Source organism: Lathamus discolor, chromosome 1, assembly GCF_037157495.1.
Source record: "Lathamus discolor isolate bLatDis1 chromosome 1, bLatDis1.hap1, whole genome shotgun sequence".
NCBI classification, from domain to species: domain Eukaryota; kingdom Metazoa; phylum Chordata; class Aves; order Psittaciformes; family Psittacidae; genus Lathamus; species Lathamus discolor.
This window is the reverse complement of record NC_088884.1, coordinates 62,457,120-62,474,523: the sequence shown is the minus strand read 5'-3', so window position 1 is coordinate 62,474,523 and position 17,404 is coordinate 62,457,120. Positions and strand designations below refer to the sequence as shown.

The following is a 17,404-nucleotide window of genomic DNA, read 5'->3' as shown; positions in this document are numbered from 1 at the left end:
AGGTCTTCAAATGAGAGTAGATGAGAGATGGAAGCAAATGCACCTCCAATGGAATCTATTCCTAATGGCGATTTGCACTTTCATGGATCCCATCCCATGAAAAAGATTAATGGATTCTGGAGAACTGCGCTCCACAGTCCTTCCCTGATCAAAACAAATTACATTTGGCGAAAGGAGAATGTAAGATCCTCTACATCAAATATTAGCAGAACAGGCTGGAATCATTTGTTGATGATATATTCAGAATATACAACTCTGTGGAATGGTCTACAGTACAAACAGGAAACCTGTCCCAGGTTCTTCTCTGCCCCTTTGGCTGCTACCACTCAGCCTAAGTCCATCACCACCACTCCCCACAGTCTCAGGTGCAAAAGGCAGTGATTAACTTCATACCATTCAATCTGTGTAGACAGTCATAGGTCAGGCATGTTGAAGGGCACGGTTTTGAAAGTTTGAAAGGGACTTGGCTGAGTGCTGTTACCTAAACCTATTTAATTCCAAATGGGAAGTAGGTACCTGACTTTTGTTTCCCAGAAAATTCATGGTTGTGCATCATCTATTTACATTTCCAGATGTAAAATCATCCGTGTAAATTGCACTTATTGAGATAAAAATGGAGTCTTTTGGGTATGTTGGTGCTTTGACAATACAGCCAGCAGATGACATCCCCTAGGCCAAGTAGAACATCCAAGAAATCCTGTTTTTGAGAAGCACATATAACATGCTCATCATTGTCTCCTATATTTACCCTTCCACGTAAGTGGCTAGCTCTCATGCATGCACAGTTTAAAAATGCCCCCTCCCTGTCTCCTGGGTCGGGTTCATTTATGCAGCAAGAACTCCCTCTCTTCCCATGCATGCAGCTACTTCATACAGGAGTGTCTGTGTGTTCTGCCCAGCTGTATGTGTTTGAGTATGTTGCCAGACAGAGCCATTCCAATGAAATCATTGGACTGTTATTTGGAGGACTAAAATTTCACCCACTTCATAATTTATTTTACTCTCTCCAGAGCCAGTCCATCACTTACCCACTGGAATGCATTGCCAGCTGTCAGAGCACACTAATACTCATTGGCTAGCCAAACTTCAGAGCCTGGTAAGCTGTCCAAGTGGTGCTGGTGGGGGAAAATTGGCTGATGAGTTCAGTGTTTCTTCACAAAGCTCGCTTGCTTGCTAAGCAGGCATACACAAATTCCTGTTTCCCATACACTGCAGCAGCCAAACAAGAGCAGAAGACCTGCTTGCTGTGCCCTCACCTCTTTCAGACAGCACGCATGAGTGTCTCACAGGACTGTGGGAATGGGAGCAGCTTCAAGCTTTTGTGCCTCTGTGATGATAGGGGTGGGGTGGTTTCTCTATTAAATGTAGTGTCCTGTCTCATCTAGAGAGAGACTTAACCTGACACAGAGAGGAAGCAATCACAGCAGCGGGCAAGTGCAAATGGGAAAGAGAAAGAAAGAAAGAAACTGTCTCAAAGTCAGCCAAAAGAGAGTTTTGGTGATTGGAATCTCAGTTTTCCAATCAGTTTAAGCTTTATTTGGCCCTTTGGCCTCTGTGCCATTTTAGAGGTTTTGCTACCATCCTTGTTTTACAAAGTAAGGTTTCTTAACCTGTTCTGCTTGATAGCTTGCAGAGGTGGTTGTAATGCTGGTGGCACACAGAGTTTTCTGTCTGTACATGGATTTTCTTTCCAGCATCCTGGGAACCTGCAACAGAAGGATTTGAAAATCAGTGTCATTAATATGTAGGCATGAGGAGTTTGTAACAAAGTTATTACCACAGCTGAGAGGGACATGGAGGGTTTTGCTTGTAGCTCTTATGTCTGCAGGGAAGGGCAGGATTTGAAACCTTTGTGGATCACCCACACTAGGCTTGGTGAGAAGAAAGATAGGAAGGAGGGAAGAGGAAGAGTTTTTGGAGAAGGGGCTGTGTCCTCTCAGAAGGTGGAGGACATTCACACTGAGTCCTTGGTGTGCCACCCATGCCAACACACTGTTTAAATCCAGTTGGGTGCTCATCCTTCAACCACTTTCTGCGCTGGATAAATTTGGTCAAAATCAGGTATTCCTGCTGTAACCCCAGAGCTTTGATCTTACCTCAACTGTATTTTCATGAGGAGGCTGATAGAAAACTGTTGGCCTTCCTTTTGTGATTTTCAGAAGATTAATGGTAACTGGTCACCACCTCATTTATTTGCAACTGCAGCATAAAGGGAGCCCTGGTTTCTTCAAAGGAATTGGCAACAGGTTATATGTCACACATAATCTCTACCAGCTGCAAATGCAACTATCTGATATCTTATACTTCAGTTATGTGATGATATCTGTCTTCCTCCTTTACTGTTTTTGTTAGAAATTAATATTTTTAGTAACTTTCTAAAAAAGTAAAAAAGAGAAAAATGAACCCACTTCCTGCCCCCCGCCATTTTCTGCTGTGTGCTCATTGCCCCTTTGACCATCACTTTCTAGTTCCTTTGTGCAGCCCTCCCACTCAGTCCCTTCTGCAGCTTGATGAAAGACTTATTTCCAGGCTGAAGCTTTCTAAATGCCATTTATTAGCAATTAAACATAAATCACAGAAGGGTTTGAGTTGGAAGAGACCTTAAAGATCATTCAGTTCCAACCCTCTGCCATGGGCAGGAGCACCTTCCACTAGATCAGGGGGTAAATCTCTGAGCTTGTCCTGCTGATTTTCTGTGAAATAAAAAAGACACTGGACTTTGGTGGCTCTTGTCTGAGCCACCAAAGGGTGTTATCAAAACGTCAAAACATTAAATCAGGTGGCTGAATTTCTTGGCATTTTATTAATCTCCATATATTTGCTTCGTTTTATGTATGTCATCAAAAACTGTGTTTACATTTTTGTCTCTTTCAAGTTGTCCTTGGTGCTTTTATTTTGGAGGAGGAAGGAGTGAAGCAAGAAAGCAAGGAAGGAAGGAAGGAAGGAAGGGAAGGAGGAAGCGGCATCCCTTCCTTTCACACTAGAGGCCACATTACCTTGGGGGCAGCTGTGTTTCTGAAAGCCTGGTTTCATTTCTGCAAACCAGAGCACCGAATGGGTGAGCTAACACAGGCAGAGGCTTGTTCCAGTGATGGCTCTTTTAGGGGCTGTTTTGAAAAGTGGTGTCTATTTTTAATATCACCACACCTGTGCCCTTGAGGCTTATTTTCTCCTTGCAGAAGGGAAGCAAAGAGCAGAGCAGTGGATACAGGCTCATCCTGGGGGAGCAGGAATAAACATCAATGGGACCAGGCAGCATGGGCTGAGCAAGCTGTACAATTTTGTTTCCCTTCTAATTAACCTCAGTGAAAAATGTTGGGTTTGCTTATTTTGAAGACAATTTAATTCTTTCTTCACAGGCTGTGAATGTCTCTAGTCCATTTAAAAACACCTTAGTGCAACTTAGTTTTTCTGGCTCAGTTGTACCTTAGCCACTGAAGGATGCAGGACAGAGATGTTGCATGCAGTGCTTGGTCAGAGGCTCCAGAGCTGTTCCTGCCTGTCATTGTCCTAATGTTAACAGGAGATAGGAGAAAGTGAAGGTTATAGGCACTTTAATTTCCTCTTTAGTCCCTGTCCTATGCTTCAAACACTGGTAAATCCCCAGCTCAGGAGAAAAACACTGGGGAGAAGGGTTCCTATATTCCCCAGGAATTTCAGATACAAAGCCAGTAGCAAAGTTTTCTTGCATGGGTCCTACCAGCCAGTCCCTACTTAGATGTGACAGTCCTGCAAGAGACACATGTATATTAAGTCCACAAGGGAACAGTCTCTGATGGTGACTGCTGATACTCCCTGTGACTTCTTCACCTTCAGCATACCATGCTTGCATTTCAAAAGCCTGAACAGGAAACCCATAGTCAACCAATCGTACCATAAGCAGAGGCAGTACAGAGTTATGTCTAAGTCATGGCTCTCACCCCCCAAAAAATGTATCAAGAAAGAGAAAATATTCAGATCAGCTAGTTATTTAATTTTATTCATTTAAACCGCTTTTGCTAAAGATTTGTACTGCTCTGCTCCAAAATATGCATGCTGGAATTGATCATTGTGCAAATGGACTGTGGATGAAGACAGACCAACCTTTTGTTTTGGCATAGAAAATTACTACATGTGCAATGGCAATATGAATTTGCACTGTTATGTTTCCAGAAATCTTGCATGCCCATTGAATTGCATACAAAATAGTATTTTTCAAATTATTTGACAAATGCAATGATTCATTTTTACCAAGCCCCGGAAGTCAAAACTACGTTCCAGCTTTACAGAATAACACTCTCTATATCCTTTTGACTCTCCCAAACATAATCTGTTCAGTATCAGGCTTTTAATTTTGCATTGGGAAATAGCCATTTGGCTGATACAGTCCTGAGAATGTCTGGATAACTGTCTGGATAATTTCAGCCTGAAATTGTCTGAGAGCCATTTGCAGCCCGGTCAGAAAGATTTCAGTCTGCACCTAGACACTCTGGATCATCAGAACACAATAAGAACAAATGGGCCCCGCTGTCTGACAGATCTATTAAGTCATGACGTAGTGGTCATTTGGATGGTCTTTTCATAGAAACTGGAGAACTGCAGTGTGTCTAAAGCTGCACCGGAGCTATACAGTCACTGAGGGATTCAGCTGCCTTTTTCCTGCCTCCACAGTATCTGTCAGAGAGCAGCTTTGGGAGTTTATTAGTTAAGGACAAGCACAGAGCTTTAATACAAAGTGTATCTGCCACTTCTGTCTTCCTCACACCTCCCAAAACGGCTTGCATGCAATTTGAGTATTTGCCTTACATGGCATACCTCTCGGGGGATGAATACCACAGGGATATGGGATGTTTTCTATGCTTTTTTCTTTATTTTTCATTTAATCTTGGGATTAACCATTATGCACACATGGCATTTCAGATCTCATTGATTAGCAGCTGGCAAGCAATTTGCTACGTGACAAGGAATAGCTAGTCAATCAGCACCACTAAAGGAAATGCATTGCATCTTGCAGCTCTAAAATGTCATTTCTGTTGACATTTGCATTTCAGCTTTTAAAAATCTTTCACAGCACAGTCTTGGGAGGGCTTTTTCCTTCACTGCTGGGTTTGAGTGGGAGAATTTGCTACTCAAGTGCTCTCTCCATACAGCCATGGCCATTTAGGAAGTTTGTCTGCAAAAGATGGAACAGGGATGGGATCTGGTTCTCCCTGCTCCACTTAGGAGCTTGAGAGCTTGTTACGCTTCTGGCTGAAGAGCTGCTTTGCTTTTCCGAGGTTTCACACAGCCTCAGCACAGTTTTATAAGAACTCCTCAATCCCCTACCCCTCCTTTCAGAAGAGGCAATGGCAATGATTAATCAAGTATATATGGTTATTATAATTAATTCCTAGTGTACTTAGAGGTATTCCATTTACTTTCTTCTCTTTGATTCCTATTGATTGAAACTGGCATACAATTTAGTTTAGACTGTAGTTTTCATTTATTCTTAGCTGGAAACAATTTAAAGGAAACAAAGAAGAAAGTGTGAGAAGCGTGTTAATTAATGAGACAATGGGAAGAGTGATACAAAAGAGAAAAGGACCTGGAAGTAATCTTACGTATTTTACAGAGAGTTAACGATTCCCTTGGGAATCAGTTAGGAGCCTGCAAATAACATGGTTTTTGTCATTTACATGTCTCCCGTATGGACTATTTACATAGTTTGTCGTTACAGTTTTCCCTTCTCTCATAAAATATTTTGCAGTTGCTGGTGTATGTTGTGTCTGGTTGTAATTACTTGATTTCCATGTTGCATTAGGCAATGATGTGAATGTTTCCCTGGTCTTGCCTCATGTTGATGTGCAAGTTGTGAAGTGTTGGTATTTTGAACTGAATTCATAAATCTCTGTAGATTTTTCAAAGGCATCTTTTGGTCCAGAAAGCAAAAAAGGGAGGATGTGGGAGTAATTGGCTAATCACGGAATGAAACTATTCATAATTGTTAAAACCTTACCAGTGCCATGGTTTGCTTCTCTTATCTGAACAATGTGAAGTTCACTTCAGTGGCATTTCTCAGAAAGAACATAAAACCTAACATTAAGGGAAAGAAAAAAGTTTGCTTTGAGATGATGAGATGGAACAAAAATATAGCGAATGTAACACAAAAGAAATTTTCAAAAGCGTGTTTTTTTTTAAAAAACCCAGTCTACTGGAAATCAATTTCAGCTCAGTGAAATTAATACATGTCCAAGAGAAAGAACAATAAAGGAGGATGAAAACTATGTCCCTGCACACATCCTTTTGCCTTCTAAAGGAGGGAGGTGGGGAGAGCAGGGAGTGAGGAGGAAGGAAACCTGAAGCGGAAACTTGACATTTTTTCATTTCCACACTGAAACAGCCTTTAAAATTTGGGTTTTTTGGCTCAACCCAGGACAAGTACTAATGATTATTATGTTTTATTTCACCTCAGAATGCTCATTTGAATTAAAATCTTGATACAAAACTCTATCAGGGGATATATACAAGCATCTTTACTATTCTGCAGAGCAGACTTTTAGGTTTTTTTAAATGCATTGTGACTTTAAGATCTCAAAATTTGACACTGCTCAATATTGTGCTTGTGTTAAATTCCCTTCATTATACACAATAGTGGCAGCGAATGGAGCTCAAGCTCCTGCAGGGCCCTTCCTGTGTCACCAATGCTCTGACCAAGAGGAGTCCAGAAGACTCTGGGGTAAATGTGTACTCTATTCAGTTTCATTATTTGGGTTCTTGTGTATGAGCTGGTAATTAGTGCCCCACTCTTGCAAAAGATTTATATATACCCTTAACTTTTACCCTGTGAGTAATCCCATTACTACCACATCGCTCTGCTGCACGGAGGGAACCTTCCCAGAAATGCTGCAAGTGCAGTAATGGAAATGTTATTTCAAAGTTAATTACGCCAGCACTAAAAAGAAAAATAAAGTGAAAGAGTATCAGAGAGAAATTCTTGCAGAACTTGAAGCGTTAGAGTGAAATTTCATTCCCACTGATTAAGAGGAAATGTCACAAATCATGCATTGCTTGAAGTGCTAAGGTTTTACACTTGACCTTTGTAGGGAGGTAGTCATTTGTAACCGAACAGCTCTGCTGTGCCTTTGTATTTGAGAACTACATCTTGAGCATGGATTGTTGCTTCAGAATGAACACTGACTTATGTTGGGACATGCTCCATGGATACAACAGGATAAAACATGGTTTAAAACCCTATCTCCTTCTGGGGTTTTATTATAGAAGATCAAAAACTTCTCTGGTGTCACATTCTGCCCTGGTTTACACTCTGTGTAATCTTATCAGCTTCAGCAGGACTGTCTCAGGTGTAGGTCCTGACAGGGTGTGGGCTTTTTTTCCCTAGCCCCTGCTGGTTCAGAGAAAGCTCTCCCCTCTCAAGGGAATATGTTGCCCCCTCAAATACAGAGCCATCTCTGGAGCCTTCAGGATGGGAAGGAAAAGAATTAATTAAACCTCGTGTCTTTCATCTCAGGAAGGATGCTCTCTGTCCAGCATATAAGGCTCAATGTGAAGATGGAGGGATAATTGAGCCTTTTTCTTGTCTGGCAACTGATATTTTATATATTTTATTGTCCTCTTCATAGTTGTCTAGATTTGGGGAAGTCTTCACTGTGCAAATATTGTAAATTCAGTATGAACTGAAAGATCATCCTCACTTGTGGCAACAGAATATTTTCAGCATAGAGGGCTAGATATTACAGTTGTATTCAGTCCATGCAGTTGCTAGCAGGTTTGACTGACGTTTGGCAAGCCACGTACTGAACCTTTACTTTTGATGTGGATGTTATACCATAACAGTGCTAACTTAGTCACATTCATTCACTCCCAGCATAGAGCAAAGAGAGTGCAGGCTTGATTTGTAGCATCTCCAAAGCCTTTTTGGCAGGCATGAGGTTCCCAGTCTCAGAACAGTCCCCAAAAGCTAACATGTTGTTCAGGTTTGGCACCCTGACGTGAATGTGGAGCACCTTCTCACTGGGTCAGAGGGTTACTTTCCATACTAGTTGGGATATTGCATCAGAGGAATTGTTTTGCAGAAGGGCAGTGTTGCAGTAGGTGTCATCCCCTGCTGTGTGCCTTTTGGCAACTACAAAAGAAGTGAGAATGCTAGGCCACCCAAAAAAAGAAAGCAGGACTGGTACAGGCTACCTCCCAGTCTTTTCTCCCTCCACTTCAGCAACACGTGCATCCAAAACACTAGGAAATGCCAAGCTCTTCATATCATATGAAAGCTAGAAGTGTTATCACGTCTATTCTGGATGTAGTTTAGGGGGAAAGTGAGGCAGGGAAAACAGGGGATGTATTAAGGAAGATGAGAACACCTTCATTTTATTCTGTTTATTTTTATAGTCAATTACTAAAGAAATCCTGTCTCTGAAAACATAAAGGGATGATCTGGACCTCAATGAAAAGAACACAAGATCACTAACTTCATTTTGAAGCTGGACAGGAGGCATGTTCTGCTCTGCTTCTCTCAGCTCTGACCACTGCTGGGTTTGACGCTGCTCCCTCAGTTTCTGGGCAACCTCAGTATCCCTCATCCAGAATCCATGATAAAAACAGATACTGAGATCAGGCAGTCTGCTGCCTTAACCACGTCCTTATGGATCTGGGCATTCATACCACTGTGTTAAAAACAGCAAGGGCATCCTGCTCTTTTCCCCTGCTATTGAATTTTTCCTGCTCATTGGTAACAGACATTGAGGCAGATGATCTTTTTCCAAGGTAATTTCTGCTCTGTGCCTCTTGCCAGCTGCATTGAGCCCTTTCATGTTATTAAAATGCAATTGAACAAGAGCAAGTTGTTAGCAATTTGTCATCTTCTCATCCAAATGAGCAGTCCAGCCTTTCATATCCATTACCATCTCTCTGCTGAGCAGCTGAGCTTTGATGCACCATTCACTGTTCAGTGCATAACACAACCATATTTTTTCTTTCTCATCTTTCTCCTACCAATATCACTGACATTTTCTTTTCCTTATGATGATGCTGACAGAAAAAATACTATCCCTCCTTCTGCCCTTGCAACAATCCAGCCTTTCCTTTTCCTAAGCTTTTCTTCACCAGGATGGATTGGTAAACAAACATCCTTTCTGGATACTTCAGTATTTCTTTGTCTCTGTACATCTTGAATTATCAAGAGCTGATTTATTATATATTTACTGTAATCGGTCTGGGAAGTTTCTTTTCAATTCACTCTGTTCCCCTTCTTTACAGTAGGCTTAATGTGACCCTACTGATTTGTCTGAATCCAAAGAGTTAGCTGCTTTCTTATGCTAATTCACAGCCTTGAATCAGCTGTTGAGGATTATGGTGTGTCCTTTTTCACTGGACCATTTTACACTGTATTTTGTCATGTTGAAAGAAAGCAAGGCAGGTTTGAAATAATAAACACAGTTAGCAGTGACACTACTTAACTGAAGAAGTAAACAAGGAACTCATTGATTTTATAATAAATTTACCTTACTTATTTACCATATAGGGGAAAATGCACACATTTCATTTCACTGGTGAGGCTCGATGGGTGAACCAAGAATATAAAAACAAGTCAACTTTCAGTAACTAAAAGAATGCTCTTTAGTCACTTCATCTGTACAAGAAAAGGTCATATGAAACTCAAGTATGCTCCTGTGTCATTAAAACAGGAGGAGCAATTTACAAAATTACATGCGCTAGATATTGATACATGTGTGACTCGATCCATAATCTGCTGATATCCTTGCAAAGAGTCCCATTGGTTCCAGCTGGATACCACCATGGCTTTATTTTTCTCAAGGCATTGAGAAATACACTTCTCTTGGGATAGAGTTAAGAAAAAACATAGCTTTCTGTATCCTGCACTTTGTACAAGCCAGATCTCAAAGTAAATCAGTATTTACTGATTTGGGAGTTTTAAGGTCAGGTATTTGTATATATGCAATCGTGCATATGTGCACAGCATCTACCTTTGATTTCTTTAATGAGACAAGCTCTGTGGAAACTTTATTTTATGAACCGAGTTATACATTCATGCACTTGGCTCACTGGATTAGCCTACATGGCTATTTCTCATTTCAGATCTGAACAATGGCGTGTCGAAAGAGGAAACTGTATCACACTGTATCAATCAAAATCAAATGTCACTGAAAGTCACTCTGGGAAAGCAATGGCTAGAAAGCAATGCCTGTAACCTGGGAAGGAGACCTAGAACCGTGAATGAACAGTCTTGATTGTGTTTACGGCATAATATAAGGATGTAACGAAGATACCTGATTTTTATAGAGCTAGCAGCTAAAGACTATTAGCGAAGCAACAGACACAGAAGGAAAGGAATTCAAACAAATTGCTGCAGGCAGGGTTGGCCTCAGCTTGAGAGTTTATGTAATTGTTTCTTGTTAATGCCTGCAGTTTAGCAACTTGACTAACACTGTGACATTTCAAATGTCCTCCTGAGAAATTCACTCACATTGAGTTTATGGATAGGGATATGAATGCAGCTGCAGGAAAATATACTACAAAGCGGAATCTCTAGACTTCTAAGTGAATTGATATTGAAAACAAACAATTTGAAAGGAGTGAGACTGTTTTCTGGCTTCTGGCAAGTTGACGATTTTTCTGTTTCAAGCAAAGTGACAAGTCAGTCAAATACCAACAAAGAAATGGTAGAGCTAACCAGAGAAAGTGAGGGTTCTCCTTAGGCAGATTAATCACTGACAAAAGCTAAGAGTAACTGCCTATTTACATTACTGATTAATCCGGAGGTGAAGCCAAGGACATTTTGCCCCCCAAGTCCCTGATCCTTAGAAAAATAAATAATTCTATAGCATTTAACTGCATACTCTGCAGCCTCACTGACTCCAGTGGGACAACATGTAGAGCATAAAACTGAGGACACACACGATTCTTTGGATCAGATTTAAATGTATTGCAATCTTGTTTCCAAATGGTCAGTAATGTCCCAGACAGCAAACATGCCTGTGCCCTCCTGTACAGGCCACATTTTTTCCATTCTGTTTACATTATCACTCGCTAAATTTATCACAGTGCTTCCCTAACATTGCACAGCTTTTCTGCCTGGGAATTTCAGATATAACAGAGCACATACTCTGACTGGCTGGTCACACTTTTGAAGAGAGACTACGACCCTCTAGAGCCACAACTTGCCAGCAAGTGTCCTACAAGGCAGCTTTTGGGAAACATTCATCTGCAAAGTTGCAGGGTGTGTTTACTCCACGACAACTGAATGAAGGGACACAGATCCACACTGTCCTTCCTGCTGTCTGCTTTGTCATGTAGTTCAGATGGTCGGCATCTCTTTTCACTTCCTGCATTTCAGCTGAGAATGAGGAAGGAAGGAGGATGCTTAACAGGGAAACAGCACTTTCAGGAGTAAGTGATACCCTTGTGAGCTGGTGTGACCCTTGAAAAATACAGTAAAAACTCTTAGTTGCATACAAAGCCAGCACTGCGTGTCTAGCAGATGCATCGGGACCAATTTATCGGAAAACATTAAATGACAGGAAGCCATTTGGGAGCATTCAGATATATGTACATGCAGCTTGGCTTAATCAACACTGTGTCTTTATGAAGGCATTTGACTTTTACATCTGTGTACAGAGGATCCTCAGAGTCGGATTCGGGTGAGATTTGAACCCCAGAGTGGAGAATGAGAGATTATTTCCTGATCTCAGACTGCCCACAGTCATTAGCATGCTCCAGTCCTGGAACAGCGGGATGAACCACTGCAAAGATAATAGCCACTTCTTTGTCTGCGCTTGGTACCCAAGACAGTAACTTGAAAGTATAAATTGCTTCAGCCCTGTTGCCTTCTGATAAGCCAGAACAGCCATCTGAGAGCTAGCCTGGGCATGTTTTTCTATTATATTCTAATCTAGTCTAGCCTATATTCTGGGTACTCACCAGATATCATAAGACTTTGTGTCAAGCACTCAGCAAAGATCTCTTCTGCAAATGGGCTTGTGAGAAATAAGTTTCTTCCTTTCTAAATATGCTTGAAACAGTCCCACCAGTGGTGCACTAACAAGCTGTGTAACATTTGCTTGCATGCTACTTTACTCTTTAAAAGGCAATCAGAAAACATGACTGTTTACAAGCATTCGGAGCTCAGTAAAGTTGTGCCTGCCACAAGATTAAAGGTAGCTTCATCTTGAGTGTAGATGCTAATGTACACACCTTGGGCCAACAAGGTTGAGAGACAAGAGCTGTTAATTAATATATTAAGTATATTTGAAGGATGGAAGTCAACATGCACTTTTCTCAGGGCCTCTTAGTATTTCCATTATTTAAAGAGCAAAAAGGAAACCAACCCAGAGTTAGTCCATGATTTAATTAATTTTTGAACTGATTTAATTCATTTTCAAACTGAAGGCAGCAGCTATATTGCTTTCTGTCTGATGAGTCTTCCTTTTTTCAACCCCTCTGCCTGTCTTTACCCTAAAAACAAACAAACAAACAAAAGCCACACACTTATCAAGACCATATATTTTCAACATAAATGTTGCCATAAATATGTCTCACAATACTCTAACAGCTAGTGCTAGCCTTTTTCTGCGTAGCCAGGAAAGGGCAGAATGCAATTAAATCTCTTTTTAAATGATGGGCAACTGAAGTTAAGATGTGAGAGAATGACAAGAAAGTTGTTGATAGCCAGGAGAATTTGATCTGTGAGAGGCTTCTTGCATGAAAAAAAACAAGTAGTTTAGTATCAGTCTTCAAAAGGAATATGATGTGAGGCAGCAAATTCCTGAGGGAAGGAATACACGCAGGGCTTTTAGTAGACATAGACTGTACATCCCCTAATCTTCATCTACAGACTTAGAAGGACATACGCTATGCTCTTTTTGTGTACATGGAAAGCCTTAGTTTTATTAAACACGTTATTAAGTACTATACTATATTTATACTAAATAGTGCAATTTAACTTCAGTTCAGCTCTGAACAAAAAACACTCATACGACTGACAGCAAATACCCAAAATGCCTCTTCAGGGGGAAAGGATTAGGCCCTGCTTTCACACTGCATACACTGGTTCAGTGCATCAGGCACCACACCAGCCGTTTTGTTACCATAACCTTGCTTGCTACCTTTTTAATTCTAACTCAGAAATTTAGAAAATTATTACTTCTTCCTTAGAAACGCAGGAGCATTAATCTGCAATCAGCTCGATGTCATATAAACTTGCTGGCCCTGCACTGGTGCTATGAGAAAACAAATACTAGTAGCAACTTCCATTGAACATGATGTCATGTTCAGCACTCAAGTTTGGGTTGACAACTGGCAGCCCAGGGAGTCACGCTTCACTTGGAGTTGGTAATCTCTAAATGGTGATACAGGAGATGATTTCCCAGCTCACGAGACCTGGTGATATCTCCCACAACATCTCTATGCTGTGGCAAATCAGGGCATGCATTGCCTTCATGTAATATCCCGCTTTCTGTAAAGTGGGAAATGCTAATACGTATGTTGAAAACTAAGCTCTGGTGTATTCTGATCACAGAGAACACTTGCCATGCACTTCAGATGTGGCTTCAATGACTACACCAATACAGACAGAACGCATGTGGACACTGGGGAAACTGCCTTAAGCCAGTTGCAGTTATTCTTCTCATTTCACAATAGGGGCGCAGCCTATCTGGCTCTCTGGTTTGCATCCAGTTTCCTTCTTTGTCACTAAGCATAAAGGCAAGCTCAGAATGACACAGGCAGCTGGAGATCAGATATGTGGTATTGTGAAAGCCTTGGTCATCAAACACACTTGTGCAATAGCCAGAAGCATGATGTGGAGGTAGGGGTGAAGTTATTCAAGCTGTTCTCAGCACCTCGTGTACTCTCTGGGAAATGCCCCATCAGAAATGATTTTTAATGTTGTGACAGTTAAACTGAGGGGAAAAGAAATGAAAAAGTGTGCTATGTGAAATGCTTTTTATACTTTCCATGGCTGGTAAAGCTCCTCTAGGTACAAGAAAGTTATACTTATCTAATGCAAATAATGTGTGACACAGAGAATTCTAGGCAATTTGAATCCTTAACATTCTCTTTCAGAGAGGAGAATAAAAACCTGAAAGCAGTAAGTCTTCTCTACATGCATCTTTTCTATTTTATAATTAATGTTATTGTCACTTGCTCTAAGCTTTCTTTATGCTCTGTCATCTAGACAGTGCCATTATCTGTTTCCAGTGCCAGTTACTATGCAGTCTCTGGGCAGGGTAAGAAAAGAAAAGGCAAGAAAAATGGTGAATACATTAAAAGACAGTCTTACTGATTTAGTTCAACCTTGAACTATGGTTGTTTGAAATGCCAGCAGCAGAAGTATATCCAGTCCCTCTCATATGCAAGACTTTTCTTCAATATGTAGACCTAGTGTTTTTTTCCCTGACAAATTTCATAGACACACGCATTTAATCACACAATACAAATCCAACAGTGCAATCACGCCTGTGACTTTTACAGAGGCTTCCTGTACACTGAAGAGGAAGAATAAATAGCAAGTCAGCATGAACTACAGAGAGAGAGTTCCATAAAGGCTTTCTGGTGATGCTATAAACAAAATGAACATCAAGTCACCAGAAACCTGTGCCAGAATCATAGCCCTATGCTTCAAATAAAACCTTCAAATTAATGTGCAAATGTAAAATTAATAGCGTTCCTTTTGAAAGTGATGTACGGCAGCACATCTTTAAAATGTGCCTGCCTGCTTCTCCATTCTTTAGTCTTCAGGGGGCTTTTTGTCAAAGGCATGTGCCTTGATTTTCCTAATACAAAAGAAAGCTGCCTGAATGCTCTCTGATTTGGATATGCATTTGTAAAAGCTTTGACCAGTTTAAAATTCTGTTGGGTGGCTGGCCCTCTGATCCATACTCTCCAAATTATTTTAGGCCAGGCTGAATTCAGGACTATAATCACGGGGCAACAGCTGTTCTTATGGCTGTAACACAAGCAGAAAACGGACATTGCACACACACGTAGGATGATGTTTAGAAAATGTGTCCATTAAAACCCCATGGATAGGTGACATTTTCAGATATTTACAGCTTTCTTTGGACACAGTCAAGCAAAGAGGTAGGAAACTGGACCAAGAGGGGAACTACAGCACTGAGAAGTGGCTGGGAATGTACCAAGGTTTCCACCAAGGAATAACTGAGCTGCCGCACCCTGACCTTGCCTAAGCCTGCTGCTTCACCCACAAAAGACAGCAAAGCTGAGCAGTGTCCCTGAGAAGCCACATTATGGTTCAGTCTGTTGATTGCTTCTTCGACTGTGACTCATGAAACAGCCACATGCAAAATGCTTGTTTGTCCTCAAGTAGCCTCCAAGCAGCATCTCTCTTTAAAAATTAATTCAGTCCAAACTGACGAATGGGATCAGGTTGCTACCTCTATAAGAGAAAAATCAGTGAGGAAAGAAAGACTAACAATTTTCTGCTTTGAAGCCTAAAAAAAACCCTTTCATCCTCTAGCCTGATGTATTGTAAGTGACATCCGTTCCTTACATCAGCATCTGGAGACTATAATTATCCACGTAATACAAGAGCTGGGGGTGTGGTTTTGTGATGCTTTGGGTTGAAGGATGCTTCGGAAGGCTAAACAGTGCTCACTAATAATAGGACCTCTAAGATGCTATATGCATCTCTTTGTCCAAAGACCCCTTTTTTCTTCTGCCCTGAACCAATGGCAGGACACTGAGAAGCCAGTGCTCTGCCTCATCCTTCCCTCTCCTCTCTGCAGCTCTGGCCCCTGGAAATCCTGCCATCCCACAGTTAATCAAGCTGCCCAATTTTTGTTTTCTCAAAGGGGCCTTTTCCTATTCACACTGGGAAGGGAAGCCTGCTTTGTCCTTCTTCTTGTTTCCAGTCTTTGCCCAGTATCTGCAGAGGGGACCAGGCAGCAGGGAGGAGGTCAGAAAGGAAGGCTGGGCTTCCGATGCGCAGACAGAAAAGAAACGAGCTGGCTTTACACCCTTCCAGGCAGAGAGACTTCTGAGAAAGAGAAAGAGGGTTTGTCAGCCCCCTGCCTGGACTGCGAGGGCCATAACAGCTCCTAGTTTTAATTTATTTTACCCATTGATTACCCGTGGTGGCTTACATAGAATGGCAGCTACAAAAGAGAAATTCTGAAGTCCACAGAGTTATTATCCCCTAAATCGTCTTCCCTCGTCTGATGTTTACAAACAGTCCATGGTGCCGTTGACACAAGTATCACACTGACTTCAAGACTTCGCTGTGTGTGTGAAATGTGAAAAGGGGAAGGAATTTGAAAGCCCCTGCTGTTACCTGAGTGCTTTCCATACTGAGCAGCTATTCATCACCTCCACATTCAAAGAGTTTATCCTTTGTAGAACCTCAGTGGTGCAAGCTTGCCAGAATCAAATTATTTAAACCCAAGCTTGCTGGAGCGTCTGCAGTTTGCACCTTTTGTCACATCCATGGCTGCATAACAGGTTGAAGTGTAGGAAGAAGTGGCAGTGACATGGCCAGAATCAGAGTAAGATTAACCCGGCTTCCAGCAGAGCAAGAAGCAGTGAGCTCCCAAGTTTTCTGCATTCTCAGCTGATACAGACGTGAATGACAGCTTTCCCTGAAACTGAACATCAGCAGCGATATGCATTTATTATGTCTGCTGTTGAGTCACAGATGTCTTCTGTCTGGAAACAAGCAGGATGTGAGGATAGCTATTCAAGCACAGTTTCCCCCCCTGTGGAATGGCCATAGGGTGCCTATACTATTCCAGGACAACAGTCACTCTGTGTCCTCAATTCTGCATGCTATGGCTAAAGCAGACAAGGAGGTTTGTCTTTTGGAGAACAGAGGAGCTGGTCAGCACTGAAGTCAAGGACAGGCCTGCATTGCATCCTGGTTTCCTTATATAGTATCCTTGAGAATTTTGAAGAAGTCAGGAGTGCAACATAAAACCCTGGGAAAATTAACAAGCAATTTCTGTAATGGCCAATTTTTACAGTGCTGGAATTGCTACTGAGCAGGATATCACTCAAATTAACTTCTCCCCTCAGCCCCTGCACTTGCCAAGTTCCCAGATATTTTACCAAGAAAACAAGAATCAGGGCACATGAGTGCTCTTCATCTAGATTTTGTCTAAGCTAAAGACAGTAAGCAAACCTTCAGGGAAAATTAAGAGAAAAGTAAAATTGGCTCACCCTTCCCACTTACTGCTTTAATAGAAAGGTTTGCAAGGAAATGAAACTTCAGGAAACACCGTTTAATCCCACAGCAAGCAGTCACTCTGTTTTTTCCCATGGAATTGGGTAAGCAGAACACAGCTTGGCCTCTAAGAAATGAGAAAACAAACGCACGAAGGAGCACATGGTCAGAAGTGACAAGGGCAAGAGTAGAACGATCCAGAAGAATAAATGAAACTGTGAAATTTAATAATAATAT

The 17,404-nt window shown here is 41.4% G+C and overlaps 1 long non-coding RNA gene across 1 annotated transcript; it reads right to left on the bottom strand.

The window, feature by feature from the left end:
- Positions 1–1,671: 1,671 nt before the first annotated feature.
- Positions 1,672–17,190, bottom strand: LOC136011856 (uncharacterized). The gene is made up of 3 exons (XR_010611489.1): positions 17,177–17,190; positions 5,975–6,051; positions 1,672–1,706 (listed from the first exon to the last, which is right to left on the bottom strand). It is a non-coding gene; the product is annotated as an uncharacterized LOC136011856 (long non-coding RNA).
- Between the last annotated feature and the right edge of the window lie 214 nt (positions 17,191–17,404).